This window comes from Chlamydotis macqueenii, chromosome 11 (assembly GCF_036417535.1).
Source record: "Chlamydotis macqueenii isolate bChlMac1 chromosome 11, bChlMac1.mat, whole genome shotgun sequence".
Lineage (NCBI taxonomy): Eukaryota > Metazoa > Chordata > Aves > Otidiformes > Otididae > Chlamydotis > Chlamydotis macqueenii.
Window position 1 is genome coordinate 13,594,533 of NC_141566.1, and position 6,000 is coordinate 13,600,532.

The window sequence follows — 6,000 nt, forward strand, 5'->3', positions numbered from 1 at the left end:
TAGAGAAAAGGAAAAAAAAAAAACCCAGAGTAAAAATTGAGATTTGTTTATGGAAAACAGTGGGTTTGTGTGCGTGTGTGTGCGTTTAAAGGGAAGTAATACCTTTCTGTGAGATACCCAGCTGCCAGCAGCAAGCCTGTCTGCATTCATCTCACCTAATGAGATGTTTGCAGACCTTCTGCCACACCAGCATTTCCACATCTGTAATCACCACTTTGCTGTATTGCGATGCCCTCAACTTTGCCACCACTGGGAAGCAGGGCTGTGGGGTGCTGGGCCCGTGTTTCCATGGGATACACCCACTGCTGTGGACAGTAAGGATGGGAACCAGGGGGACTTACACCTCTTCTGCACAGGAAGCCCAGAGGGACCTTCCCACAGCACTCTTATCCTTGATAACCCATAGGACATCCATCCATCCATCCATCCATCCATGTCTCCCTTCCTCCCTCCCTCTCTGTGCCCAAGCTGTAATCCGCTTTGAGTATCAGCCCTTACATCTGTCAAAGACAATAGATGGTGATGTAACTCCTTCGGCTTCCAAACCCAGGTTTTTTGGCTTTGCTGTCTGTTTGCCACTGGGAGACATGAGGGGCAAGAAGCCAGAAGGCAATTGCACAGGCCTGGCTAAAGTGTTTCAGGACCTTGGTCTTGGAGTGGAGAGTACTGGGACAAGGAGCAAGCCAGCCTCTCTCATTGCCTCTTTCAAATATTTACTTTCCACTTCCTTTTCAGCTGAGACAGAATCTGAATTTGACAGTATAATCTCTGGATAGAACTCTACTAATCCCCAAAACATTTCACAGGGACAAAGCAGAGCAACATGGAAATGGATGAGGGTCATGACATTAATTTCCCTGCTGTGAGATACATCTGAACATACACCCCCCCCACCCCCACTGACAACCAGTTGCTCTTCAGTTTAAGTAAACATAAGTTTGTGGAGCTCTGCTCCATTCCTCTAAGATGAGCAGCTATGGGAAGCCAGGATCCAGTGTAAGTTTTTGCTTTAAGAACTGTGAATTTAAATATTTTATTGTTTTTACACAAGTAAGAAAATTAACAATACCCGACCTCTATGAACTGCAACAGTGCAAGTGCAGCTTGTCCAACACAGCTGCCAAGTCAACATGAGACAGCTAATAAAATGAAACGGAGGATGAGGCTGTCTCTAGAAATCAGACTCACATTGTAACAAATGTAAGAAGCCTTTCTAGCAGGAAGGAAAAATGGTATAATCATTAAATGCATTTAAACAGATTTATTTTTTAGATAAGATATAATTACTGCTGAATGATGTGTAGGAGACCTTGCAGAAACTTAATGCAATGAAATTGAAAGATGTCACATTCATGTAACATATCCATAAGGAAGCAGAAGCAGCACGTTATTATTGCTGTTTAAACTTGGCTTTAACAGTGCCTTCTGTGCCTCTGAGGTTGTGCTCCGCAGCTGTCTGCCCACACATAAGGCAGTTCATTCATCGTGGAGGAAATACATGTGTGCAAAGGTGTTTGCTGTGGTGGAAGCATGGGGCTGAACTCTGAAATAACTTGCCTGTGCCCGAAACTTGCCCCTTTGTGCTTTGCTGCAAGATGGCACACGGGCAGCTGGCACTTGAGCCTGTGGTTGGGCAGTGGGGAGCCGTCAGCCGTCAGCCATCCCCGCCCCAGGCACTACGGGGTGTCCCGCTAGCCGGGGTGCGGTGCCATATGCACTGTCCTTCAAAAAGCACAGCAAAACATCTGCATTAAGAATTAGGACAGCATCCAAACATGCAGCTCTTTCGCAATGACCAGAAAGGGAAAATTATTAATACAGCATGTGCTGAGCATGCAGCTGTGACATGACAGAGTAGAAAAAAATGTAGCAACTACCACTGTCTCTGGAGAAAATGAAGCACTTCATCCATAATCTTAAAATCTGTTGCTTCCCAAAATCTTTGCTGAGATGATATTTATAACGCGTACAACTGGTTAGGGTCTTCACTTGCAGGGGAACATGGCAGGTTTTCTTTGCAGATGCTGGGCAGCACTACTCTGTATTGTTTGACTTGCTCTGGTAAATGCTTTAAGGAGTTTTACAAACAATGAAATAGGTCTCATGACCCTCATGCTGCTATTATCTCACCCTGTAAACACCTTCACTGACCGCAGCGAGGCTTCTTCCAAAGCCAAGAGCAGCAGGATTTGGCTCTCTGTACGAATCTCTGCTGTTGTGAGCTCCAGGGTTTTAAAGCGTCATGAAGCCCTTGTTATCATAAAGTGCTGAATTAGCTCTCTCCTTTTGGATGAGTTTGGTGTGCACAATTTGTTCTTCAAAGTGCTTGTGCTTCTTTGGAAGAGGATTCCTCCATATTCAATTCAGTATGCATTAAGTAAGTTTAAGAAAGGTCTGCTTAAGAATGTACTTCCAGACCCAGATAGACTTTGTAATGTAATCAACATGTTTAATAGTAAAAAGATTTGTTTTCCTTTCAGATCCGTGGTAATAGACGGCTGCAGTTTGGAACAAGTGGGCTTTTATTAGGGAAATGATACAACCCATGGGAGTTGTTTTCAAGGACAAGTCTACGAAAAAAGGCTTTGGTGTATGATACTAAACATGCTATATTAACTGGGGAGAGCCCTGTGGACATCACTGGCTCTCAGCCTGGGATCTGGCAGTCCTTCATCTGATCTTTTTTTTAATCTTCACCTCCTGCAGGAGTGTAAAGAGATCTTTCTTTCATCCACTGGAACACCCAGAAAAGAAATTACCCAGCACAGTCAGGAATGTTTATTCCTTCAGCTCTGAGGCCAGCATGAATCTGAACTACAAGACAACTAGCTGCTTTTCTAGCTACTAGCTACTTTTCTGCTGAGATTTGATACTTTACAGGTAACTCTCTCTAGGATGAACTGGAAACACAAACAAGTAATGAAAACAGATAGGAAAGTTCTTAATGTTGGGCTACCCTGTAGCTAATTCAGCTGCAAGAGAACCCAGAGCAGGCTTCGTGCTGAAGGCAGGAGCAGATTTTATCCATACCTAAGCTGGGTGGGAAATTATGTTGTTATCGATTGCTAAGACAGCACTCGGGTTAAGCAATGCCTCTTCTGAGGCATACCATTGAAAAAAAAAAAAATCCACCATTTGAAAAAAATGTTGGGAGTTCATGTGGAACAAACAGGGTGGATTCAGCATAAGAATCTGTTGAAAGTCTTTGAATAATTACTGAGAATGTTCACAGGTTTTCCCTGAGTCGCAGAGCAGGTGACAGCGCTGACGACTTGCTCTGATGCATTGGGACACTGGTAACACGTGGCCCAGCGAGCCAAGCTAGATGCGGTTGGAGACACATGAAGAATTGAGAGGTTGTTCCTGGAGCTCTCTCCTGCTGTGGATCCTGTTATAAATCTTTACTGTGTTCATGTTGCCACCTGTGCCTGTCCTATAAGCTTTATCTTAACATTACTGCAGGTATGCATGATAGACCAGGTGAAAATATAACAGTAAATTCAGTAACATTTAACATCCTCTCTGAACAGCTCATAATAAAGTACTGTAATGCTAGCAGTTAGCATCAACAGCTGTTGTACACAGCATTTACTTTGCCCTTGCTCCCTTTGTGTCTCCAAGTTCTTTATAGACCCAATATTCAATGAGACCACAGAAAGGAAATCTGTTTTCAGCTTCTCTGGGGTATTAAACCCTCCCTGTCACTGGTTCAAGAAGAAAAATACTCTAAAGAAGCAGTGGAACTAAGTCAGAGGTACAGCAGGACAGCAGAGCGAAGGGAGAGCTATGTGTTCTCCTTCACATGGTGACCAAAAGAAGTCAATAACCAGTTTCCTCTTCACAGAGGTGTCCATATGACTCCCCAGAGAAGCAGCCAGTGATATATCACCGTTGTGCTGGCTCTTCATGTAGTGGCTCTGCAGGCTCCAGTCTTTATTCTCTGCCTTTATTCCTCTGGCAGGAAGCATTTACCTGTTCTGTAAACAAATTAATCCTACTTCTCCTGATGGCGGAAGTTGCTGTTCAGCCACACCATGGCAAAACATGCTTTATTTCCTCATATGATCTCATATAACAGCACATAGTGCTCTAAAGGCAGAACGTGCTTGCACGCATTTGTTTAGCACAAAGCTTATTCTGCAAAAGCCTGGTGATTTTGCAATAAAGTGATTGTGCTTTCTGTGGTTGGGAAATACTGAAAGGCAAATTAAGAGCCCCTATCCTGAAGCCATTTTTCCAGAATGCTCTCTTGCTGTAGGCAATACCTCATTTCCTTGTTAGCCTCTTCAAGAAAGCTAAACGCTCCAATTAAACTATTATGTGCTGGTCTCTGTATTAGAAACCTCAATTCATTAGATTTTTTTTACCATTCATGAAAGTCTCTTAAATGCTCCATGATTCATCACAGTTTTCTGCTTTTGCAGCCTGCTTGGAAGCAAGAGAAAATGCTACTGGAGTGCACAAGCTTCGTTCAAAGTGGGAGGTGAGGCTCTGCTTCTTTGGATCTCACTTGGGAAAACCTACGCAGAGTGGAGAAGAGTAACTATTCTATCTTCACATCCTCTTCCCTTCTGTGTGCTCTTGCACCTATGAGTGGGGTGAAGGGATATTGTAGGGGGGGTTTTCAGGAATAAAATACTTCATGTACTTCCTTGGAGGTTGCTGTGTGGATAAAACATTGTTCAAGGCTTAGGCTGCAAGCCAAGTTATAGATACTGAGTTCTATATTCTGAGTTACAGTGAATGCGTTCCAGTTAGGAAACAATGAGCTGTTTTGCAATGTTCGTCTTTAAACCCTACCAAACAAAGTTCTGTAGATTTTTATTAATATTTTTTTTTTTGCATTGGTTAAGTTAGGCAATATAATGACATATTAGACCTTCTCCGAAAGAAGGAAGAGGCCACCTAGTGCCGAATTATAGACTGTTGCAGAAAACCATTTGCTTGGAAGGTATGCAAATATAACTTCAGCATTATAATAATATTATTTGTGGTTTTAAAAAAAAAAAAGAGGGGATGTTAGACATTGAAAATCAGATTGCATTCTGCAATCGGCCATATTTTAAGAAGTTCAGCATGTTTATTTTATGGGTGTATCTACTGAGAGTGGGCTGTATTTAAACTACTGAAAGTTCCGAATAGTGCTCGGAAGAAGACCAGTTCCACTCTGGAACATAGCTATGCTGACATATTTGTGAAAGCCCCTCTACCCCGCAGAATACTATCAAAGCTGAGTGAGAGGTGAAGGGTAATTGAAAAATGTTCATGAAAGGTAACGGCCAGACTGGCTGCTAGGTTACTGCAGAAAATCCCTATGCGCTACTCTCCTCTGTAAGCAGAGATATCACCAGCATTGCAGGACCTCTGGCCTCCCTTATATTCCGTGGTGAAAAAAGGTGACCCAGCAGTTTGTTTTGTGTCTTGTAGGTCTGAATTGCCTCCTGGCATTGCTCCTCTTTCTGCATTGACTTTTAAGGGAGCTTAGAGCTACTACTATGTTTGGAGGAGGGTCTAAACTTACGGGGTTTTGACCTAACATCTCTTTGTTGTTCTCCAGAGAGACTTAGCTTTTCATGCATTGTCTGCACAAGGAAATGGGGCTCCTAGCTGGCTGTGCTTAATCTCACTTGGATGACTAATATTGGTGACATGAATAGCTCCCCAAGGCATGTCTGAAGCATTTCTGTTAAATATCGATCTTGCATGCTTTAGGTGTTCAGCCAGGCTTCCAGTGACCCTCTTGCTTTCAAAGGGAATCTACTGTCTAGAGAGTGCTGGGTGATCTGGGTACATACAACCACTGCAGGGAAATGCCTGTATCCATCTGGAGTGAGTCTGTCCATACAATATGAAACAATTTCCCTGTGAGAAGAAAAAAAACCACTTTTTCATGCCCCCTTCTGAGCCATGATGTTGTCCAAAAAGATGGCTGAAACAATTAAAGTTCTTAAATTTAAATTTGTCATATTTTAGTGCTTAGTTTCTCTTGTTAGTCACAGG